Genomic DNA, 26533 nt, shown 5'->3' on the forward strand with positions numbered 1-26533 from the left:
CTAACCCGTACGCTGACACTCACCCGCGCCCTCACACGTACGCTCCCCCTAAAGCGTTGTCGTACCCTCACCTGGACCCTAAACCGTCCCCGTCCCCTAAGCCTAACCCTAGCCCGAACCCTAACCCTAACCCTTCCCCGAAGCCTGACCCTCAGCCGTCCCCTAATCCTAACCCGTACGCTGACACTCACCCGCGTCCTCACACGTAGGCTCCCCCTAAAGCGTTGTCGTACCCTCACCTGGACCCTAAACCGTCCCCGTCCCCTAACCCTAACCCTAGCCCGAACCCTAACCGTAACCCTTCCCCGAAGCCTGACCCTCACCCGTCCCCTAATCCTAACCCGTACGCTGACACTCACCCGCGCCCTCACACGTACGCTCCCCCTAAAGCGTTGTCGTACCCTTACCTGGACCCTAAACCGTCCCCGTCCCCTAAGCCTAACCCTAGCCCGAACCCTAACCCTAACCCTTCCCCGAAGCCTGACCCTCACCCGTCCCCTAATCCTAACCCGTACGCTGACACTCACCCGCGCCCTCACACGTACGCTCCCCCTAAAGCGTTGTCGTACCCTCACCTGGACCCTAAGCCGTCCCCGGCCGCTAACCCTAACCCTAGCCCGAACCCTAAACCTAACCCGTCCCCGAAGCCTGACCCTCACCCGTCCCCTAATCCTAAACCATACGCTGACACTCACCCGCGCCCTCACACGTACGCTCCCCCTAAAGCGTTGTCGTACCCTCACCTGGACCCTAAACCGTCCCCGTCCCCTAACCCTAACCCTAGCCCGAACCCTAACCCTAACCCTACCCCGAAGCCTGACCCTCACCCGTCCCCTAATCCTAACCCGTACGCTGACACTCACCCGCGCCCTCACACGTAAGCTCCCCCTAAAGCGTTGTCGTACCCTCACCTGGACCCTAAACCATCCCCATCCCCTAACCCTAACCCTAGCCCGAACCCTAACCCTAACCCTTCCCCGAAGCCTGACCCTCACCCGTCCCCTAATCCTAACTCGTACGCTGACACTCACCCACGCCCTCACACGTACTCTCCCCCTAAAGCGTTGTCGTACCCTCACCTGGACCCTAAACCGTCCCCGTCCCCTAACCCTAACCCTAGCCCGAACCCTAACCCTAACACTTCCCCGAAGCCTGACCCTCACCCGTCCCCTAATCCTAACCCGTACGCTGACACTCACCCGCGCCCTCACACGTACGCTCCCCCTAAAGCGTTGTCGTACCCTCACCTGGACCCTAAACCGTCCCCGTCCCCTAACCCTAACCCTAGCCCGAACCCTAACCCTAACCCTTCCCCGAAGCCTGACACTCACCCGTCCCCTAATCCTAACCCGTACGCTGACACTCACCCGCGCCCTCACACGTACGCTCCCCATAAAGCGTTGTCGTACCCTCACCTGGACCCTAAACCGTCCCCGTCCACTAGCCCTAACCCTAGCCCGAACCCTAACCCTAACCCTTCCCCGAAGCCTGACCCTCAGCCGTCCCCTAATCCTAACCCGTACGCTGACACTCACCCGCGCCCTCACACGTACGCTCCCCCTAAAGCGTTGTCGTACCCTCACCTGGACCCTAAACCGTCCCCGTCCGCTAACCCTAACCCTAGCCCGAACCCTAACCCTAACCCTTCCCCGAAGCCTGATCCTCAGCCGTCCCCTAATCCTAACCCGTACGCTGACACTCACCCGCGCCCTCACACGTACGCTCCCCCTAAAGCGTTGTCGTACCCTCACCTGGACCCTAAGCCGTCCCCGTCCCCTAACCCTAACCCTAGCCCGAACCCTAACCCTAACCCTTCCCCGAAGCCTGACCCTCACCCGTCCCCTAATCCTAACCCGTACGCTGACACTCACCCGCGCCCTCACACGTACGCTCCCCCTAAAGCGTTGTCGTACCCTCACCTGGACCCTAAACCGTCCCCGTCCCCTAACCCTAACCCTAGCCCGAACCCTAACCCTAACCCTTCCCCGAAGCCTGACCCTCACCCGTCCCCTAATCCTAACCCGTACGCTGACACTCACCCGCGCCCTCACATGTACGCTCCCCCTAAAGCGTTGTCGTACCCTCACCTGGACCCTAAACCGTCCCCGTCCCCTAACCCTAACCCTAGCCCGAACCCTAACCCTAACCCTTCCCCGAAGCCTGACCCTCACCCGTCCCCTAATCCTAACCCGTACGCTGACACTCACCCGCGCCCTCACACGTACGCTCCCCCTAAAGCGTTGTCATACCCTCACCTGGACCCTAAACCGTCCCCGGCCCCTAACCCTAACCCTAGCCCGAACCCTAACCCTAAATCTTCCCCGAAGCCTGACCCTCACCCGTCCCCTAATCCTAACCCGTACGCTGACACTCACCCGCGCCCTCACACGTACACTCTCCCTAAAGCGTTGTCGTACCCTCACCTGGACCCTAAACCGTCCCCGTCCCCTAACCCTAACCCTAGCCCGAACCCTAACCCTAACCCTTCCCCGAAGCCTGACCCTCAGCCATCCCCTAATCCTAACCCGTACGCTGACACTCACCCGCGCCTTCACACGTACGCTCCCCCTAAAGCGTTGTCGTACCCTCACCTGGACCCTAAACCGTCCCCGTCCCCTAACCCTAACCCTAGCCCGAACCCTAACCCTAAACCTTCCCCGAAGCCTGACCCTCACCCGTCCCCTAATCCTAACCCGTACGCTGACACTCACCCGCGCCCTCACACGTACGCTCCCCCTAAAGCGTTGTCGTACCCTCACCTGGACCCTAAACCGTCCCCGTCCCCTAACCCTAACCCTAGCCCGAACCCTAACCCTAACCCTTCCCCTAAGCCTGACCCTCAGCCGTCCCCTAATCCTAACCCGTACGCTGACACTCACCCGCACCCTCACACGTACGCTCCCCCTAAAGCGTTGTCGTACCCTCACCTGGACCCTAAACCGTCCCCGTCCCCTAACCCTAACCCTTGCCCGAACCCTAACCCTAAACCTTCCCCGAAGCCTGACCCTCACCCGTCCCCTAATCCTAACCCGTACGCTGACACTCACCCGCGCCCTCACACGTAGGCTCCCCCTAAAGCGTTGTCATACCCTCACCTGGACCCTAAACCGTCCCCATCCCCTATGCCTAACCTTAGCCCGAAACCTAACCCTAACCCTTCCCCGAAGCCTGACCCTCACCCGTCCCCTAATCCTAACCCGTACGCTGACACTCACCCGCGCCCTCACACGTACGCTCCCCCTAAAGCGTTGTCGTACCCTCACCTGGACCCTAAACCGTCCCCGTCCCCTAACCCTAACCCTAGCCCGAACCCTAACCCTAACCCTTCCCCGAAGCCTGATCCTCACCCGTCCCCTAATCCTAACTCGTATGCTGACATTCACCCACGCCCTCACACGTACTCTCCCCCTAAAGCGTTGTCGTACCCTCACCTGGACCCTAAACCGTCCCCGTCCCCTAACCCTAACCCTAGCCCGAACCCTAACCCTAACCCTTCCCCGAAGCCTGACCCTCACCCGTCCCCTAATCCTAACCCGTACGCTGACACTCACCCGCGCCCTCACACGTACGCTCCCCCTAAAGCGTTGTCATACCCTCACCTGGACCCTAAACCGTCCCCGGCCCCTAACCCTAACCCTAGCCCGAACCCTAACCCTAAACCTTCCCCGAAGCCTGACCCTCACCCGTCCCCTAATCCTAACCCGTACGCTGACACTCACCCGCGCCCTCACACGTACACTCTCCCTAAAGCGTTGTCGTACCCTCACCTGGACCCTAAACCGTCCCCGTCCCCTAACCCTAACCCTAGCCCGAACCCTAACCCTAACCCTTCCCCGAAGCCTGACCCTCAGCCATCCCCTAATCCTAACCCGTACGCTGACACTCACCCGCGCCTTCACACGTACGCTCCCCCTAAAGCGTTGTCGTACCCTCACCTGGACCCTAAACCGTCCCCGTCCCCTAACCCTAACCCTAGCCCGAACCCTAACCCTAAACCTTCCCCGAAGCCTGACCCTCACCCGTCCCCTAATCCTAACCCGTACGCTGACACACACCCGCGCCCTCACACGTACGCTCCCCCTAAAGCGTTGTCGTACCCTCACCTGGACCCTAAACCGTCCCCGTCCCCTAACCCTAACCCTAGCCCGAACCCTAACCCTAACCCTTCCCCGAAGCCTGACCCTCACCCGTCCCCTAATCCTAACCCGTACGCTGACACTCACCCGCGCCCTCACACGTACGCTCCCCCTAAAGCGTTGTCGTACCATCACCTGGACCCTAAACCGTCCCCGTCCCCTAACCCTAACCCTAGCCCGAACCCTAACCCTAACCCTTCCCCGAAGCCTGATCCTCACTCGTCCCCTAATCCTAACTCGTATGCTGACACTCACCCACGCCCTCACACGTACTCTCCCCCTAAAGCGTTGTCGTACCCTCACCTGGACCCTAAACCGTCCCCGTCCCCTAACCCTAACCCTAGACCGAACCCTAACCCTAACACTTCCCCGAAGCCTGACCCTCACCCGTCCCCTAATCCTAACCCGTACGCTGACACTCACCCGCGCCCTCACACATACGCTCCCCCTAAAGCGTTGTCGTACCCTCACCTGGACCCTAAACCGTCCCCGTCCCCTAACCCTAACCCTAGCCCGAACCCTAACCCTAACCCTTCCCCGAAGCCTGACCCTCAGCCGTCCCCTAATCCTAACCCGTACGCTGACACTCACCCGCGCCCTCACACGTACGCTCCCCCTAAAGCGTTGTCGTACCCTCACCTGGACCCTAAACCGTCCCCGTCCCCTAACCCTAACCCTAGCCCGAACCCTAACCCTAACCCTTCCCCGAAGCCTGACCCTCAGCCGTCCCCTAATCCTAACCCGTACGCTGACACTCACCCGCGCCCTCACACGTACGCCCCCTAAAGCGTTGTCGTACCCTCACCTGGACCCTAAGCCGTCCCCGTCCCCTAACCCTAACCCTAGCCCGAACCCTAACCCTAACCCTTCCCCGAAGCCTGACCCTCAGCCGTCCCCTAATCCTAACCCGTACGCTGACACTCACCCGCGCCCTCACACGTACGCTCCGCCTAAAGCGTTGTCGTACCCTCACCTGGACCCTAAACCGTCCCCGTCCCCTAACCCTAACCCTAGCCCGAACCCTAACCCTAACCCTTCCCCGAAGCCTGACCCTCACCCGTCCCCTAATCCTAACCCGTACGCTGACACTCACCCGCGCCCTCACATGTACGCTCCCCCTAAAGCGTTGTCGTACCCTCACCTGGACCCTAAACCGTCCCCGTCCCCTAACCCTAACCCTAGCCCGAACCCTAACCCTAACCCTTCCCCGAAGCCTGACACTCACCCGTCCCCTAATCCTAACCCGTACGCTGACACTCACCCGCGCCCTCACATGTACACTCCTCCTAAAGCGTTGTCGTACCCTCACCTGGACCCTAAACCGTCCCCGTCCCCTAACCCTAACCCTAGCCCGAACCCTAACCCTAACCCTTCCCCGAAGCCTGACCCTCAGCCGTCCCCTAATCCTAACCCGTACGCTGACACTCACCCACGCCCTCACACGTACGCTCCCCCTAAAGCATTGTCGTACCCTCACCTGGACCCTAAACCGTCCCCGTCCCCTAACCCTAACCCTAGCCCGAACCCTAACCCTAACCCTTCCCCGAAGCCTGACCCTCACCCGTCCCCTAATCCTAACCCGTACGCTGACACTCACCCGCGCCCTCACACGTACGCTTCCCCTAAAGCGTTGCCGTACCCTCACCTGGACCCTAAACCGTCCCCGTCCCCTAACCCTAACCCTAGCCCGAACCCTAACCCTAACACTTCCCCGAAGCCTGACCCTCACCCGTCCCCTAATCCTAACCCGTACGCTGACACTCACCCGTGCCTTCACACGTACGCTCCCCCTAAAGCGTTGTCGTACCCTCACCTGGACCCTAAACCGTCCCCGTCCCCTAACCCTAACCCTAGCCCGAACCCTAACCCTAAACCTTCCCCGAAGCCTGACCCTCACCCGTCCCCTAATCCTAACCCGTACGCTGACACTCACCCGCACCCTCACACGTACGCTCCCCCTAAAGCGTTGTCGTACCCTCACCTGGACCCTAAACCGTCCCCGTCCCCTAACCCTAACCCTAGCCCGAACCCTAACCCTAACACTTCCCCGAAGCCTGACCCTCACCCGTCCCCTAATCCTAACCCGTACGCTGACACTCACCCGCGCCCTCACACGTACGCTCCCCCTAAAGCGTTGTCGTACCCTCACCTGAACCCTAAACCGTCCCCGTCCCCTAACCCTAACCCTAGCCCGAACCCTAACCCTAACCCTTCCCCGAAGCCTGACCCTCACCCGTCCCCTAATCCTAACCCGTACGCTGACACTCACCCGCGCCCTCACACGTACGCTCCCCCTAAAGCGTTGTCGTACCCTCACCTGGACCCTAAACCGTCCCCGTCCCCTAACCCTAACCCTAGCCCGAACCCTAACCCTAACCCTTCCCCGAAGCCTGACCCTCACCCGTCCCCTAATCCTAACCCGTACGCTGACACTCACCCGCACCCTCAAACGTACGCTCCCCCTAAAGCGTTGTCGTACCCTCACCTGGACCCTAAACCGTCCCCGTCCCCTAACCCTAACCCTAGCCCGAACCCTAACCCTAACCCTTCCCCGAAGCCTGACCCTCACCCGTCCCCTAATCCGAACCCGTACGCTGACACTCACCCGCGCCCTCACACGTACGCTCCCCCTAAAGCGTTGTCGTACCGTCACCTGGACCCTAAACCTTCCCTGTCCCCTAACCCTAACCCTAGCCCGAACCCTAACCCTAACCCTTCCCCGAAGCCTGACCCTCACCCGTCCCCTAATCCTAACCCGTACGCTGACACTCACCCGCGTCCTCACACGTACGCTCCCCCTAAAGCGTTGTCGTACCCTCACCTGGACCCTAAACCGTCCCCGTCCCCTAACCCTAACCCTAGCCCGAACCCTAACCCTAACCCTTCCCCGAAGCCTGACCCTCACCCGTCCCCTAATCCGAACCCGTACGCTGACACTCACCCGCGCCCTCACACGTACACTCCCCCTAAAGCGTTGTCGTACCCTCACCTGGACCCTAAACCGTCCCCGTCCCCTAACCCTAACCCTAGCCCGAACCCTAACCCTAACCCTTCCCCGAAGCCTGACCCTCACCCGTCCCCTAATCCTAAGCCGTACGCTGACACTCACCCGCGCCCTCACACGTACGCTCCCCCTAAAGCGTTGTCGTACCCTTACCTGGACCCTAAACCGTCCCCGGCCCCTAACCCTAACCCTAGCCCAAACCCTAACCCTAACCCTTCCCCGAAGCCTGACCCTCACCCGTCCCCTAATCCTAACCCGTACGCTGACACTCACCCGCGCCCTCACACGTACGCTCCCCCTAAAGCGTTGTCGTACCCTCACCTGGACCCTAAACCGTCCCCGTCCCCTAACCCTAACCCTAGCCCGAACCCTAACCCTAACCCTTCCCCGAAGCCTGACCCTCACCCGTCCCCTAATCCTAACCCGTACGCTGACACTCACCCGCGCCCTCACACGTACGCTCCCCCTAAAGCGTTGTCGTACCCTCACCTGGACCCTAAACCGTCCCCGTCCCCTAACCCTAACCCTAGCCCGAACCCTAACCCTAACCCTTCCCCGAAGCCTGACCCTCACCCGTCCCCTAATCCTAACCCGTACGCTGACACTCACCCGCGTCCTCACACGTACGCTCCCCCTAAAGCGTTGTCGTACCCTCACCTGGACCCTAAACCGTCCCCGTCCCCTAACCCTAACCCTAGCCCGAACCCTAACCCTAACACTTCCCCGAAGCCTGACCCTCACCCGTCCCCTAATCCTAACCCGTACGCTGACACTCACCCGCGCCCTCACACGTACGCTCCCCCTAAAGCGTTGTCGTACCCTCACCTGGACCCTAAACCGTCCCCGTCCCCTAAGCCTAAACCTAGCCCGAACCCTAACCCTAACCCTTCCCCGAAGCCTGACCCTCACCCGTCCCCTAATCCTAACCCGTACGCTGACACTCACCCGTGCCCTCACACGTACGCTCCCCCTAAAGCGTTGTCGTACCCTCACCTGGACCCTAAACAGTCCCCGTCCCCTAAGCCTAACCCTAGCCCGAACCCTAACCCTAACCCTTCCCCGAAGCCTGACCCTCACCCGTCCCCTAATCTTAACCCGTACGCTGACACTCACCCGCGCCCTCACACGTACGCTCCCCCTAAAGCGTTGTCGTACCCTCACCCTGATCGTAAACCGTCCCCGTCCCCTAACCCTAACCCTAGCCCGAACCCTAACCCTAACCCTTCCCCGAAGCCTGACCCTCACCCGTCCCCTAATCCTAACCCGTACGCTGACACTCACCCGCGCCCTCACACGTATGCTCCCCCTAAAGCGTTGTCGTACCCTCACCTGGACCCTAAACCGTCCCCGTCTCCTAACCCTAACCCTAGCCCTAACCCTAATCCTAACCCTTCCCCGAAGCCTGACCCTCACCCGTCCCCTAATCCTAACCCGTACGCTGACACTCACCCGCGCCCTCACACGTAGGCTCCCCCTAAAGCGTTGTCGTACCCTCACCTGGACCATAAACCGTCCCCGTACCCTAACCGTAACCCTAGCCCGAACCCTAACCCTAACCCTTCCCCGAAGCCTGACCCTCACCCGTCCCCTAATCCTAACCCGTACGCTGACACTCACCCACGCCCTCACACGTAGGCTCCCCCTAAAGCGTTGTCGTACCCTCACCTGGACCCTAAACCGTCCCCGTCTCCTAACCCTAACCCTAGCCCGAACCCTAACCCTAACCCTTCCCCGAAGCCTGACCCTCACCCGTCCCCTAATCCTAACCCGTACGCTGACACTCACCCGCGCCCTCACACGTACGCTCCCCCTAAAGCGTTGTCGTACCCTCACCTGGACCCTAAACCGTCCCCGTCCCCTAACCCTAACCCTAGCCCGAACCCTAACCCTAACCCTTCCCCGAAGCCTGACCCTCACCCGTCCCCTAATCCTAACCCGTACGCTGACACTCACCCGCGCCCTCACACGTACGCTCCCCCTAAAGCATTGTCGTACCCTCACCTGTACCCTAAACCGTCCCCGTCCCCTAAACCTAACCCTAGCCCGAACCCTAACCCTAACCCTTCCCCGAAGCCTGACACTCACCCGTCCCCTAATCCTAACCCGTACGCTGACACTCACCCGCGCCCTCACACGTACGCTCCCCCTAAAGCGTTGTCGTACCCTCACCTGGACCCTAAACCGTCCCCGTCCCCTAACCCTAACCCTAGCCCGAACCCTAACCCTAACCCTTCCCCGAAGCCTGACCCTCACCCGTCCCCTAATCCTAACCCGTACGCTGACACTCACCCGCGCCCTCACACGTACGCTCCCCCTAAAGCATCGTACCATCACCTGGACCCTAAACCGTCCCCGTCCCCTAACCCTAACCCTAGCCCGAACCCTAACCCTAACCCTTCCCCGAAGCCTGACCCTCACCCGTCCCCTAATCCTAACCCGTACGCTGACACTCACCCGCGCCCTCACACGTACGCTCCCCCTAAAGCGTTGTCGTACCCTCACCTGGACCCTAAACCGTCCCCGTCCCCTAACCCTAACCCTAGCCCGAACCCTAACCCTAACACTTCCCCGAAGCCTGACCCTCACCCGTCCCCTAATCCTAACCCGTACGCTGACACTCACCCACGCCCTCACACGTACGCTCCCCCTAAAGCGTTGTCGTACCCTCACCTGGACCCTAAACCGTCCCCGTCCCCTAACCCTAACCCTAGCCCGAACCCTATCCCTAACCCTTCCCTGAAGCCTGACCCTCACCCGTCCCATAATCCTAACCCGTACGCTGACACTCACCCGCGCCCTCACACGTACGCTCCCCCTAAAGCGTTGTCGTACCCTCACCTGGACCCTAAACCGTCCCCGTCCCCTAACCCTAACCCTAGCCCGAACCCTAACCCTAACCCTTCCCTGAAGCCTGACCCTCACCCGTCCCCTAATCCTAACCCGTACGCTGACACTCACCCGCGCCCTCACACGTACGCTCCCCCTAAAGCGTTGTCGTACCCTCACCTGGACCCTAAACCGTCCCCGTCCCCTAACCCTAACCCTAGCCCGAACCCTAACCCTAACACTTCCCCGAAGCCTGACCCTCACCCGTCCCCTAATCCTAACCCGTACGCTGACACTCACCCGCGCCCTCACACGTAGGCTCCCCCTAAAGCGTTGTCGTACCCTCACCTGGACCCTAAACCGTCCCCGTCCCCTAACCCTAACCCTAGCCCGAACCCTAACCCTAACCCTTCCCCGAAGCCTGACCCTCACCCATCCCCTAATCCTAAACCGTACGCTGACACTCACGCACGCCCTCACACGTAGGCTCCCCCTAAAGCGTTGTCGTACCCTCACCTGGACCCTAAACCGTCCCCGTCCCCTAACCCTAACCCTAGCCCGAACCCTAACCCTAACCCTTCCCCGAAGCCTGACCCTCACCCGTCCCCTAATCCTAACCCGTACGCTGACACTCACCAGCGCCCTCACACGTACGCTCCCCCTAAAGCGTTGTCGTACCCTCACCTGGACCCTAAACCGTCCCCGTCCCCTAACCCTAACCCTAGCCCGAACCCTAACCCTAACCCTTCCCCGAAGCCTGACCCTCACCCGTCCCCTAATCCTAACCCGTACGCTGACACTCACCCGCGCCCTCACATGTACGCTCCACCTAAAGCATTGTCGTACCCTCACCTGGACCCTAAACCGTCCCCGTCCCCTAACCCTAACCCTAGCCCGAACCCTAACCCTAACCCTTCCCCGAAGCCTGACACTCACCCGTCCCCTAATCCTAACCCGTACGCTGACACTCACCCGCGCCCTCACACGTACGCTCCCCCTAAAGTGTTGTCGTACCCTCACCTGGACCCTAAACCGTCCCCGTCCCCGTCCCCTAACCCTAACCCTAGCCCGAACCCTAACCCTAACCCTTCCCCGAAGCCTGACCCTCACCCGTCCCCTAATCCTAACCCGTACGCTGACACTCACCCGCGCCCTCACACGTACGCTCCCCCTAAAGCATCGTACCATCACCTGGACCCTAAACCGTCCCCGTCCCCTAACCCTAACCCTAGCCCGAACCCTAACCCTAACCCTTCCCCGAAGCCTGACCCTCACCCGTCCCCTAATCCTAACCCGTACGCTGACACTCACCCGCGCCCTCACACGTACGCCCCCCCTAAAGCGTTGTCGTACCGTCACCTGGACCCTAAACCGTCCCCGTCCCCTAACCCTAACCCTAGCCCGAACCCTAACCCTAACCCTTCCCAGAAGCCTAACACTCACCCGTCCCCTAATCCTAACCCGTACGCCGACACTCACCTACGCCCTCACACGTACGCTCCCCCTAAAGCGTTGTCGTACCCTCACCTGGACCCTAAACCGTCCCCGTCCCCTAACCCTAACCCTAGCCCGAACCCTAACCCTAACACCTCCCCGAAGCCTGACCCTCACCCGTCCCCTAATCCTAACCCGTACGCTGACACTCACCCGCGCCCTCACACGTACGCCCCACCAAAGCGTTTTCGTACCCTCAGCTGGACCCTAAACCGTCCCCATCCCCTAACCCTAACCCTAGCCCGAACCCTAAACCTAACACTTCCCCGAAGCCTGACCCTCACCCGTCCCCTAATCCTAACCCGTACGCTGACACTCACCCGCGCCCTCACACGTACTCTCCCCCTAAAGCGTTGTCGTACCTTCACCTGGACCCTAAACCGTCGCCGTCCCCTAACCCTAACCCTAGCCCGAACCCTAACCCTAACCCTTCCCCGAAGCCTGACCCTCACCCGTCCCCTAATCCTAACCCGTACGCTGACACTCACCCACGCCCTCACACGTACTCTCCCTCTAAAGCGTTGTCGTACCCTCACCTGTACCCTAAACCGTCCCCGTCCCCTAAGCGTAACCCTAGCCCGAACCCTAACCCTAACACTTCCCCGAAGCCTGACCCTCACACGTCCCCTAATCCTAACCCGTACGCTGACACTCACCCGCGCCCTCACACGTACGCTCCCCCTAAAGCGTTGTCGTACCCTCACCTGGACCCTAAACCGTCCCCGTCCCCTAACCCTAACCCTAGCCCGAACCCTAACCCTAACCCTTCCCCGAAGCCTGACCCTCACCCGTCCCCTAATCCTAACCCGTATGCTGACACTCACCCGCGCCCTCACACGCACGCTCCCCCTAAAGTGTTGTCGTACACTCACCTGGACCCTAAACCGTCCCCGTCCCCTAACCCTAACCCTAGCCCGAACCCTAACCCTAACCCTTCCCCGAAGCCTGACCCTCACCCGTCCCCTAATCCTAACCCGTACGCTGACACTCACCCGCGCCCTCACACGTACGCTCCCCCTAAAGCGTTGTCGTACCCTCACCTGGACCCTAAACCGTCCCCGTCCCCTAACCCTAACCCTAGCCCGAACCCTAACCCTAACCCTTCCCCGAAGCCTGACCCTCACCCGTCCCCTAATCCTAACCCGTACGCTGACACTCACCCGCGCCCTCACACGTACGCTCCCCCTAAAGCGTTGTCGTACCCTCACCTGGACCCTAAACCGTCCCCGTCCCCTAACCCTAACCCTAGCCCGAACCCTAACCCTAACCCTTCCCCGAAGCCTGACCCTCACCCGTCCCCTAATCCTAACCCGTACGCTGACACTCACCCGCGCCCTCACACGTACACTCCCCCTAAAGCGTTGTCGTACCCTCACCTGGACCCTAAACCGTCCCCGTCCCCTAACCCTAACCCTAGCCCGAACCCTAACCCTAACCCTTCCCAGAAGCCTAACACTCACCCGTCCCCTAATCCTAACCCGTACGCCGACACTCACCCACGCCCTCACACGTACGCTCCCCCTAAAGCGTTGTCGTACCCTCACCTGGACCCTAAACCGTCCCCGTCCCCTAACCCTAACCCTAGCCCGAACCCTAACCCTAACCCTTCCCCGAAGCCTGACCCTCACCAGTCCCCTAATCCTAACCCGTACGCTGACACTCACCCGCGCCCTCACACGTACGCCCCACCAAAGCGTTGTCGTACCCTCAGCTGGACCCTAAACCGTCCCCATCCCCTAACCCTAACCCTAGCCCGAACCCTAACCCTAACCCTTCCCCGAAGCCTGACCCTCACCCGTCCCCTAATCCTAACCCGTACGCTGACACTCACCCGCGCCCTCACACGTACGCTCCCCCTAAAGCGTTGCACTACCCTCACCTGGACCCTAAACCGTCCCCGTCCCCTAACCCTAACCCTAGCCCGAACCCTAACCCTAACACTTCCCCGAAGCCTGACCCTCACACATCCCCTAATCCTAACCCGTACGCTGACACTCACCCGCGCCCTCACACATATGCTCCCCCTAAAGCGTTGTCGTACCCTCACCTGGACCCTAAACCGTCCCCGTCCCCTAACCCTAACCCTAGCCCGAACCCTAACCCTAACCCTTCCCCGAAGCCTGACCCTCACCCGTCCCCTAATCCTAACCCGTACGCTGACACTCACCCGCGCCCTCACACGTACGCCCCCCCTAAAACGTTGTCGTACCCTCACCTGGACCCTAAACCGTCCTCGTCCCCTAACCCTAACCCTAGCCCGAACCCTAACCCTAACCCTTCCCCGAAGCCTGACCCTCACCCGTCCCCTAATCCTAACCCGTACGCTGACACTCACCCGCGCCCTCACACGTACGCTCCCCCTAAAGCGTTGCAGTACCCTCACCTGGACCCTAAACCGTCCCCGTCCCCTAACCCTAACCCTAGCCCGAACCCTAACCCTAACCCTTCCCCGAAGCCTGACCCTCACCCGTCCCCTAATCCTAACCCGTACGCTGACACTCACCCACGCCCTCACACGTATGCTCCCCCTAAAGCGTTGTCGTACCCTCACCTGGACCCTAAACCGTCCCCGTCCCCTAACACTAACCCTAGCCCGAACCCTAACCCTAACCCTTCCCCGAAGCCTGACCCTCACCCGTCCCCTAATCCTAACCCGTACGCTGACACTCACCCGCGCCCTCACACGTACGCTCCCCCTAAAGCGTTGTCGTACCCTCAACTGGACCCTAAACCGTCCCCGTCCCCTAACCCTAACCCTAGCCCGAACCCTAACCCTAACCCTTCCCAGAAGCCTAACACTCACCCGTCCCCTAATCCTAACCCGTACGCTGACACTCACCCACGCCCTCACACGTACGCTCCCCCTAAAGCATTGTCGTACCCTCACCTGGACCCTAAACCGTCCCCGTCCCCTAACCCTAACCCTAGCCCGAACCCTAACCCTAACCCTTCCCCGAAGCCTGACCCTCACCCGTCCCCTAATCCTAACCCGTACGCTGACACTCACCCGCGCCCTCACACGTACGCCTCACCAAAGCGTTGTCGTACCCTCACCTGGACCCTAAACCGTCCCCGTCCCCTAACCCTAACCCTAGCCCGAACCCTAACCCTAACACTTCCCCGAAGCCTGACCTCACCCGTCCCCTAATCCTAACCCGTACACTGAAACTCACCCGCGCCCTCACACGTACTCTCCCCCTAAAGCGTTGTCGTACCTTCACCTGGACCCTAAACCGTCGCCGTCCCCTAAGCGTAACCCTAGACCGAACCCTAACCCTAACCCTTCCCCGAAGCCTGACCCTCACCCGTCCCCTAATCCTAACCCGTACGGTGACACTCACCCACGCCCTCACACGTACGCTCCCCCTAAAGCGTTGTTGTTCCCTCACCTGTACCCTAAACCGTCCCCGTCCCCTAAGCGTAACCCTAGCCCGAACCCTAACCCTAACACTTCCCCGAAGCCTGACCCTCACCCATCCCCTAATCCTAACCCGTACGCTGACTCTCACCCGTGCCCTCACACGTACGCTCCCCCTAAAGCGTTGTCGTACCCTCACCTGGACCCTAAACCGTCCCCGTACCCTAACCCTAACCCTAGCCCGAACCCTAACCCTAACCCTTCCCCGAAGCCTGACCCTCAGCCGTCCCCTAATCCTAACCAGTACGCTGACACTCACCCGCGCCCTCACACGTACGCTCCCCCAAAAGCGTTGTCATACCCTCACCTGGACCCTAAACCGTCCCCGTCCCCTAACCCTAACCCTAGCCCGAACCCTAACCCTAACCCTTCCCCGAAGCCTGACCCTCACCCGTCCCCTAATCCTAACCCGTACGCTGACACTCACCCGCGCCCTCACACGTACGCTCCCCCTAAAGCGTTGTCGTACCCTCACCTGGACCCTAAACCGTCCCCGTCCCCTAACCCTAACCCTAGCCCGAACCCTAACCCTAACCCTTCCCCGAAGCCTGACCCTCACCCGTCCCCTAATCCTAACCCGTACGCTGACACTCACCCGCGCCCTCACACGTACGCTCCCCCTAAAGCGTTGTCGTACCCTCACCTGGACCCTAAACCGTCCCCGTCCCCTAACCCTAACCCTAGCCCGAACCCTAACCCTAACCCTTCCCCGAAGCCTGACCCTCACCCGTCCCCTAATCCTAACCCGTACGCTGACACTCACCCGCGCCCTCACACGTACGCCCCACCAAAGCGTTTTCGTACCCTCAGCTGGACCCTAAACCGTCCCCATCCCCTAACCCTAACCCTAGCCCGAACCCTAAACCTAACACTTCCCCGAAGCCTGACCCTCACCCGTCCCCTAATCCTAACCCGTACGCTGACACTCACCCGCGCCCTCACACGTACTCTCCCCCTAAAGCGTTGTCGTACCTTCACCTGGACCCTAAACCGTCGCCGTCCCCTAACCCTAACCCTAGCCCGAACCCTAACCCTAACCCTTCCCCGAAGCCTGACCCTCACCCGTCCCCTAATCCTAACCCGTACGCTGACACTCACCCACGCCCTCACACGTACTCTCCCCCTAAAGCGTTGTCGTACCCTCACCTGTACCCTAAACCGTCCCCGTCCCCTAAGCGTAACCCTAGCCCGAACCCTAACCCTAACACTTCCCCGAAGCCTGACCCTCACACGTCCCCTAATCCTAACCCGTACGCTGACACTCACCCGCGCCCTCACACGTACGCTCCCCCTAAAGCGTTGTCGTACCCTCACCTGGACCCTAAACCGTCCCCGTCCCCTAACCCTAACCCTAGCCCGAACCCTAACCCTAACCCTTCCCCGAAGCCTGACCCACACCCGTCCCCTAATCCTAACCCGTATGCTGACACTCACCCGCGCCCTCACACGCACGCTCCCCCTAAAGTGTTGTCGTACACTCACCTGGACCCTAAACCGTCCCCGTCCCTTAACCCTAACCCTAGCCCGAACCCTAACCCTAACCCTTCCCCGAAGCCTGACCCTCACCCGTCCCCTAATCCTAACCTGTACGCTGACACTCACCCGCGCCCTCACACGTACGCTCCCCCTAAAGCGTTGTCGTACCCTCACCTGGACCCTAAACCGTCCCCGTCCCCTAACCCTAACCCTAGCCCGAACCCTAACCCTAACCCTTCCCCGAAGCCTGACCCTCACCCGTCCCCTAATCCTAACCCGTACGCTGACACTCACCCGAGCCCTCACACGTACGCTCCCCCTAAAGCGTTGTCGTACCCTCACCTGGACCCTAAACTGTCCCCGTCCCCTAACCCTAACCCTAGCCCGAACCCTAACCCTAACCCTTCCCCGAAGCCTGACCCTCACCCGTCCCCTAATCCTAACCCGTACGCTGACACTCACCCGCGCCCTCACACATACGCTCCCCTTAAAGCGTTGTCGTACCCTCACCTGGACCCTAAAACGTCCCCGTCCCCTAACCCTAACCCTAGCCCGAACCCTAACCCTAACCCTTCCCCGAAGCCTGACCCTCACCCGTCCCCTAATCCTAACACGTACGCTGACACTCACCTGCGCCCTCACACGTACGCTCCCCCTAAAGCGTTGTCGTACCCTCACCTGGACCCTAAACCGTCCCCGTCCCCTAACCCTAACCCTAGCCCGAACCCTAACCCTAACCCTTCCCAGAAGCCTAACACTCACCCGTCCCCTACTCCTAACCCGTACGCCGACACTCACCTACGCCCTCACACGTACGCTCCCCCTAAAGCGTTGTCGTACCCTCACCTGGACCCTAAACCGTCCCCGTCCCCTAACCCTAACCCTAGCCCGAACCCTAACCCTAACCCTTCCCCGAAGCCTGACCCTCACCCGTCCCCTAATCCTAACCCGTACGCTGACACTCACCCGCGCCCTCACACGTACGCCCCACCAAAGCGTTGTTGTACCCTCAGCTGGACCCTAAACCGTCCCCGTCCCCTAACCCTAACCCTAGCCCGAACCCTAAACCTAACACTTCCCCGAAGCCTGACCCTCACCCGTCCCCTAATCCTAACCCGTACGCTGACACTCACCCGCGCCCTCACACGTACTCTCCTCCTAAAGCGTTGTCGTACCTTCACCTGGACCCTAAACCGTCGCCGTCCCCTAACCCTAACCCTAGCCCGAACCCTAACCCTAACCCTTCCCCGAAGCCTGACCCTCACCCGTCCCCTAATCCTAACCCGTACGCTGACACTCACCCACGCCCTCACACGTACTCTCCCCCTAAAGCGTTGTCGTACCCTCACCTGTACCCTAAACCGTCCCCGTCCCCTAAGCGTAACCCTAGCCCGAACCCTAACCCTAACACTTCCCCGAAGCCTGACCCTCACACGTCCCCTAATCCTAACCCGTACGCTGACACTCACCCGCGCCCTCACACGTACGCTCCCCCTAAAGCGTTGTCGTACCCTCACCTGGACCCTAAACCGTCCCCGTCCCCTAACCCTAACCCTAGCCCGAACCCTAACCCTAACCCTTCCCCGAAGCCTGACCCTCACCCATCCCCAAATCCTAACCCGTAGGCTGACACTCACCCGCGCCCTCACACGCACGCTCCCCCTAAAGTGTTGTCGTACACTCACCTGGACCCTAAACCGTCCCCGTCCCCTAACCCTAACCCTAGCCCGAACCCTAACCCTAACCCTTCCCCGAAGCCTGACCCTCACCCGTCCCCTAATCCTAACCCGTACGCTGACACTCACCCGCGCCCTCACACGTACGCTCCCCCTAAAGCGTTGTCGTACCCTCACCTGGACCCTAAACCGTCCCCGTCCCCTAACCCTAACCCTAGCCCGAACCCTAACCCTAACCCTTCCCCGAAGCCTGACCCTCACCCGTCCCCTAATCCTAACCCGTACGCTGACACTCACCCGCGCCCTCACACGTACGCTCCCCCTAAAGCGTTGTCGTACCCTCACCTGGACCCTAAACCGTCCCCGTCCCCTAACCCTAACCCTAGCCCGAACCCTAACCCTAACCCTTCCCCGAAGCCTGACCCTCACCCGTCCCCTAATCCTAACCCGTACGCTGACACTCACCCGCGCCCTCACACATACGCTCCCCTTAAAGCATTGTCGTACCCTCACCTGGACCCTAAACCGTCCCCGTCCCCTAACCCTAAACCTAGCCCGAACCCTAACCCTAACCCTTCCCCGAAGCCTGACCCTCACCAGTCCCCTAATCCTAACACATACGGTGACACTCACCCGCGCCCTCACACGTACGCTCCCCCTAATGCGTTGTCGTACCCTCACCTGGACCCTAAACCGTCCCCGTCCCCTAACCCTAACCCTAGCCCGAACCCTAACCCTAACCCTTCCCCGAAGCCTGACCCTCACCCGTCCCCTAATCCTAACCCGTACACTGACACTCACCCGCACCCTCACACGTACGCTCCCCCTAAAGCGTTGTCGTACCCTCACCTGGACCCTAAACCCTCCCCGTCCCCTAACCCTAACCCTAGCCCGAACCCTAACCCTTCCCCGAAGCCTGACCCTCACCCGTCCCCTAATCCTAACCCGTACGCTGACACTCACCCGCGCCCTCACACGTACGCCCCCCCAAAGCGTTGTCGTACCCTCACCTGGACCCTAAACCGTCCCCGTCCCCTAACCCTAACCCTAGCCCGAACCCTAACCCTAACCCTTCCCCGAAGCCTGACCCTCACCCGTCCCCTAATCCTAACCCGTACGCTGACACTCACCCGCGCCCTCACACGTACGCTCCCCCTAAAGCGTTGTCGTACCCTCACCTGGACCCTAAACCGTCCCCGTCCCCTAACCCTAACCCTAGCCCGAACCCTAACCCTAACCCTTCCCAGAAGCCTAACACTCACCCGTCCCCTAATCCTAACCCGTACGCCGACACTCACCCACGCCCTCACACGTACGCTCCCCCTAAAGCGTTGTCGTACCCTCACCTGGACCCTAAACCGTCCCCGTCCCCTAACCCTAACCCTAGCCCGAACCCTAACCCTAACCCTTCCCCGAAGCCTGACCCTCACCAGTCCCCTAATCCTAACCCGTACGCTGACACTCACCCGCGCCCTCACACGTACGCCCCACCAAAGCGTTGTCGTACCCTCAGCTGGACCCTAAACCGTCCCCATCCCCTAACCCTAACCCTAGCCCGAACCCTAACCCTAACCCTTCCCCGAAGCCTGACCCTCACCCGTCCCCTAATCCTAACCCGTACGCTGACACTCACCCGCGCCCTCACACGTACGCTCCCCCTAAAGCGTTGCAGTACCCTCACCTGGACCCTAAACCGTCCCCGTCCCCTAACCCTAACCCTAGCCCGAACCCTAACCCTAACACTTCCCCGAAGCCTGACCCTCACACATCCCCTAATCCTAACCCGTACGCTGACACTCACCCGCGCCCTCACACATATGCTCCCCCTAAAGCGTTGTCGTACCCTCACCTGGACCCTAAACCGTCCCCGTCCCCTAACCCTAACCCTAGCCCGAACCCTAACCCTAACCCTTCCCCGAAGCCTGACCCTCACCCGTCCCCTAATCCTAACCCGTACGCTGACACTCACCCGCGCCCTCACACGTACGCCCCCCCTAAAACGTTCTCGTACCCTCACCTGGACCCTAAACCGTCCTCGTCCCCTAACCCTAACCCTAGCCCGAACCCTAACCCTAACCCTTCCCCGAAGCCTGACCCTCACCCGTCCCCTAATCCTAACCCGTACGCTGACACTCACCCGCGCCCTCACACGTACGCTCCCCCTAAAGCGTTGCAGTACCCTCACCTGGACCCTAAACCGTCCCCGTCCCCTAACCCTAACCCTAGCCCGAACCCTAACCCTAACCCTTCCCCGAAGCCTGACCCTCACCCGTCCCCTAATCCTAACCCGTACGCTGACACTCACCCACGCCCTCACACGTATGCTCCCCCTAAAGCGTTGTCGTACCCTCACCTGGACCCTAAACCGTCCCCGTCCCCTAACACTAACCCTAGCCCGAACCCTAACCCTAACCCTTCCCAGAAGCCTAACACTCACCCGTCCCCTAATCCTAACCCGTACGCTGACACTCACCCACGCCCTCACACGTACGCTCCCCCTAAAGCATTGTCGTACCCTCACCTGGACCCTAAACCGTCCCCGTCCCCTAACCCTAACCCTAGCCCGAACCCTAACCCTAACCCTTCCCCGAAGCCTGACCCTCACCCGTCCCCTAATCCTAACCCGTACGCTGACACTCACCCGCGCCCTCACACGTACGCCTCACCAAAGCGTTGTCGTACCCTCACCTGGACCCTAAACCGTCCCCGTCCCCTAACCCTAACCCTAGCCCGAACCCTAACCCTAACACTTCCCCGAAGCCTGACCTCACCCGTCCCCTAATCCTAACCCGTACGCTGAAACTCACCCACGCCCTCACACGTACTCTCCCCCTAAAGCGTTGTCGTACCTTCACCTGGACCCTAAACCGTCGCCGTCCCCTAACCCTAACCCTAGCCCGAACCCTAACCCTAACCCTTCCCCGAAGCCTGACCCTCACCCGTCCCCTAATCCTAACCCGTACGGTGACACTCACCCACGGCCTCACACGTACGCTCCCCCTAAAGCGTTGTTGTTCCCTCACCTGTACCCTAAACCGTCCCCCGTCCCCTAAGCGTAACCCTAGCCCGAACCCTAACCCTAACACTTCCCCGAAGCCTGACCCTCACCCGTCCCCTAATCCTAACCCGTACGCTGACACTCACCCGCGCCCTCACACATACGCTCCCCCTAAAGCGTTGTCGTACCCTCACCTGGACCCTAAACCGTCCCCGTCCCCTAACCCTAACCCTAGCACGAACCCTAACCCTAACCCTTCCCCGAAGCCTGACCCTCACCCGTCCCCTAATCCTAACCCGTACGCTGACACTCACCCGCGCCCTCACACGTACGCTCCCCCTAAAGCGTTGTCGTACCCTCACCTGGACCCTAAACCGTCCCCGTCCCCTAACCCTAACCCTAGCCCGAACCCTAACCCTAACCCTTCCCCGAAGCCTGACCCTCACCCGTCCCCTAATCCTAACTCGTACGCTGACACTCACCCGCACCCTCACACGTACGCTCCCCCTAAAGCGTTGTCGTACCCTCACCTGGACCCTAAACCGTCCCCGTCCCCTAACCCTAACCCTAGCCCGAACCCTAACCCTAACCCTTCCCAGAAGCCTGACCCTCACCCGTCTCCTAATCCTAACCCGTACGCTGACACTCAACCACGCCCTCACACGTACGCTCCCCCTAAAGCGTTGTCGTACCCTCACCTGGACCCTAAACCGTCCCCGTCCCCTAACCCTAACCCTAGCCCGAACCCTAACCCTAACCCTTCCCCGAAGCCTGACCCTCACCCGTCCCCTAATCCTAACCCGTACACTGACACTCACCCGCGCCCTCACACGTACACTCCCCCTAAAGCGTTGTCGTACCCTCACCTGGACCCTAAACCGTCCCCGTCCCCTAACCCTAACCCTAGCCCGAACCCTAACCCTAACCCTTCCCCGAAGCCTGACCCTCACCCGTCCCCTAATCCTAAACCGTACGCTGACACTCACCCGAGCCCTCACACGTATGCTCCCCCTAAAGCGTTGTCGTACCCCCACCTGGACCCTAAACCGTCCCCGTCCCCTAACCCTAACCGTAGCCCGAACCCTAACCCTAACCCTTCCCCGAAGCCTGACCCTCACCCGTCCCCTAATCCTAACCCGTACGCTGACACTCACCCGCGCCCTCACACGTACGCTCCCCCTAAAGCGTTGTCGTACCCTCACCTGGACCCTAAACCGTCCCCGTCCCCTAACCCTAACCCTAGCCCGAACCCTAACCCTAACCCTTCCCCGAAGCCTGACCCTCACCCGTCCCCTAATCCTAACCCGTACGCTGACACTCACCCGCGCCCTCACACGTACGCTCCCCCTAAAGCGTTGTCGTACCCTCACCTGGACCCTAAACCATCCCCGTCCCCTAACCCTAACCCTAGCCCGAACCCTAACCCTAACCCTTCCCCGAAGCCTGACCCTCACCCGTCCCCTAATCCTAACCCGTACGCTGACACTCACCCGCGCCCTCACACGTACGCTCCCCCTAAAGCATCGTACCATCACCTGGACCCTAAACCGTCCCCGTCCCCTAACCCTAACCCTAGCCCGAACCCTAACCCTAACCCTTCCCCGAAGCCTGACCCTCACCCGTCCCCTAATCCTAACCCGTACGCTGACACTCACCCGCGCCCTCACACGTACGCTCCCCCTAAAGCGTTGTCGTACCCTCACCTGGACCCTAAACCATCCCCGTCCCTTAACCCTAAACCTAGCCCAAACCCTAACCCTAACCCTTCCCCGAAGCCTGACCCTCACCCGTCCCCTAATCCTAACCCGTACGCTGACACTCACCCGCGCCCTCACACGTACGCTCCCCCTAAAGCGTTGTCGTACCCTCACCTGGACCCTAAACCGTCCCCGTCCCCTAACCCTAACCCTAGCCCGAACCCTAACCCTAACCCTTCCCCGAAGCCTGACCCTCACCCGTCCCATAATCGTAACCCGTACACTGACACTCACCCGCGCCCTCACACGTACGCTCCCCCTAAAGTGTTGTCGTACCCTCACCTGGACCCTAAACCGTCCCCGTCCCCTAACCCTAACCCTAGCCCGAACCCTAACCCTAACCCTAACCCTTCCCCGAAGCCTGACCCTCACCCGTCCCCTAATCCTAACCCGTACGCTGACACTCACCCCGCGCCCTCACACGTACGCTCCCCCTAAAGTGTTGTCGTACCCTCACCTGGACCCTAAACCGTCCCCGTCCCCTAACCCTAACCCTAGCCCGAACCCTAACCCTAACCCTTCCCCGAAGCCTGACCCTCACCCGTCCCCTAATCCTAACCCGTACGCTGACACTCACCCGCGCCCTCACACGTACGCTCCCCCTAAAGCGTTGTCGTACCCTCAACTGGACCCTAAACCGTCCCCGTCCCCTAACCCTAACCCTAGCCCGAACCCTAACCCTAACCCTTCCCCGAAGCCTGACCCTCACCCGTCCCCTAATCCTAACCCGTACGCTGACACTCACCCACGCCCTCACACGTACGCTCCCCCTAAAGCGTTGTCGTACCCTCACCTGGACCCTAAACCGTCCCCGTCCCCTAACCCTAACCCTAGCCCGAACCCTAACCCTAACCCTTCCCCGAAGCCTGACCCTCACCCGTCCCCTAATCCTAACCCGTACGCTGACACTCACCCGCGCCCTCACACGTACGCTCCCCCTAAAGCGTTGTCGTACCCTCACCTGGACCCTAAACCGTCCCCGTCCCCTAACCCTAACCCTAACCCCTAGCCCGAACCCTAACCCTAACCCTTCCCCGAAGCCTGACCCTCACCCGTCCCCTAATCCTAAACCGTACGCTGACTCTCACCCGCGCCCTCACACGTACGTTCCCCCTAAAGCGTTGTCGTACCCTCACCTGGACCCTAAACCGTCCCCGTCCCCTAACCCTAACCCTAGCCCGAACCCTAACCCTAACCTCTCCCCGAAGCCTGACCCTCACCCGTCCCCTAATCCTAACCCGTACGCTGACACTCACCCGCGCCCTCACACGTACGCTCCCCCTAAAGCGTTGTCGTACCCTCACCTGGACCCTAAACCGTCCCCGTCCCCTAACCCTAACCCTAGCCCGAACCCTAAACCTAACCCTTCCCCGAAGCCTGACCCTCACCCGTCCCCTAATCCTAACCCGTACGCTGACACTCACCCGCGCCCTCACACGTACGCTCCCCCTAAAGCGTTGTCGTACCCTCACCTGGACCCTAAACCATCCCCGTCCCTTAACCCTAAACCTAGCCCAAACCCTAACCCTAACCCTTCCCCGAAGCCTGACCCTCACCCGTCCCCTAATCCTAACCCGTACGCTGACACTCACCCGCGCCCTCACACGTACGCTCCCCCTAAAGCGTTGTCGTACCCTCACCTGGACCCTAAACCGTCCCCGTCCCCTAACCCTAACCCTAGCCCGAACCCTAACCCTAACCCTTCCCCGAAGCCTGACCCTCACCCGTCCCATAATCGTAACCCGTACACTGACACTCACCCGCGCCCTCACACGTACGCTCCCCCTAAAGTGTTGTCGTACCCTCACCTGGACCCTAAACCGTCCCCGTCCCCTAACCCTAACCCTAGCCCGAACCCTAACCCTAACCCTAACCCTTCCCCGAAGCCTGACCCTCACCCGTCCCCTAATCCTAACCCGTACGCTGACACTCACCCGCGCCCTCACACGTACGCTCCCCCTAAAGTGTTGTCGTACCCTCACCTGGACCCTAAACCGTCCCCGTCCCCTAACCCTAACCCTAGCCCGAACCCTAACCCTAACCCTTCCCCGAAGCCTGACCCTCACCCGTCCCCTAATCCTAACCCGTACGCTGACACTCACCCGCGCCCTCACACGTACGCTCCCCCTAAAGCGTTGTCGTACCCTCAACTGGACCCTAAACCGTCCCCGTCCCCTAACCCTAACCCTAGCCCGAACCCTAACCCTAACCCTTCCCCGAAGCCTGACCCTCACCCGTCCCCTAATCCTAACCCGTACGCTGACACTCACACCCACGCCCTCACACGTACGCTCCCCCTAAAGCGTTGTCGTACCCTCACCTGGACCCTAAACCGTCCCCGTCCCCTAACCCTAACCCTAGCCCGAACCCTAACCCTAACCCTTCCCCGAAGCCTGACCCTCACCCGTCCCCTAATCCTAACCCGTACGCTGACACTCACCCGCGCCCTCACACGTACGCTCCCCCTAAAGCGTTGTCGTACCCTCACCTGGACCCTAAACCGTCCCCGTCCCCTAACCCTAACCCTAACCCTAGCCCGAACCCTAACCCTAACCCTTCCCCGAAGCCTGACCCTCACCCGTCCCCTAATCCTAAACCGTACGCTGACTCTCACCCGCGCCCTCACACGTACGTTCCCCCTAAAGCGTTGTCGTACCCTCACCTGGACCCTAAACCGTCCCCGTCCCCTAACCCTAACCCTAGCCCGAACCCTAACCCTAACCTCTCCCCGAAGCCTGACCCTCACCCGTCCCCTAAGCCTAACCCGTACGCTGACACTCACCCGCGCCCTCACACGTACGCTCCCCCTAAAGCGTTGTCGTACCCTCACCTGGACCCTAAACCGTCCCCGTCCCCTAACCCTAACCCTAGCCCGAACCCTAAACCTAACCCTTCCCCGAAGCCTGACCCTCACCCGTCCCCTAATCCTTACCCGTACGCTGACACTCACCCGCGCCCTCACACGTACGCTCCCCCTAAAGCGTTGTCGTACCCTCACCTGGACCCTAAACCGTCCCCGTCCCCTAACCCTAACCCTAGCCCGAACCCTAACCCTAACCCTTCCCCAAAGCCTGACCCTCACCCGTCCCCTAATCCTAACCCGTACGCTGACACTCACTGCGCCCTCACACGTACGCTCCCCCTAAAGCGTTGTCGTACCCTCACCTGGACCCTAAACCGTCCCCGTCCCCTAACCCTAACCCTAGCCCGAACCCTAACCCTAACCCTTCCCCGAAGCCTGACGCTCACCCGTCCCCTAATCCTAACCCGTACGCTGACACTCACCCGCGCCCTCACACGTACGCTCCCCCTAAAGCATCGTACCATCACCTGGACCCTAAACCGTCCCCCGTCCCCTAACCCTAACCCTAGCCCGAACCCTAACCCTAACCCTTCCCCGAAGCCTGACCCTCACCCGTCCCCTAATCCTAACCCGTACGCTGACACTCACCCGCGCCCTCACACGTACGCTCCCCCTAAAGCGTTGTCGTACCCTCACCTGGACCCTAAACCGTCCCCGTCCCCTAACCCTTACCCTAGCCCGAACCATAACCCTAACCCTTCCCCGAAGCCTGACCCTCACCCCGTCCCCTAATCCTAACCCGTACGCTGACACTCACCCGCGCCCTCACACATACGCTCCCCCTAAAGCGTTGTCGTACCCTCACCTGGACCCTAAACCGTCCCCGTCCCATAACCCTAACCCTAGCCCGAACCCTAACCCTAACCCTTCCCCGAAGCCTGACCC

This window comes from Orcinus orca, unplaced genomic scaffold (assembly GCF_937001465.1).
Source record: "Orcinus orca unplaced genomic scaffold, mOrcOrc1.1 scaffold_34, whole genome shotgun sequence".
In the NCBI taxonomy this organism is placed as follows: domain Eukaryota; kingdom Metazoa; phylum Chordata; class Mammalia; order Artiodactyla; family Delphinidae; genus Orcinus; species Orcinus orca.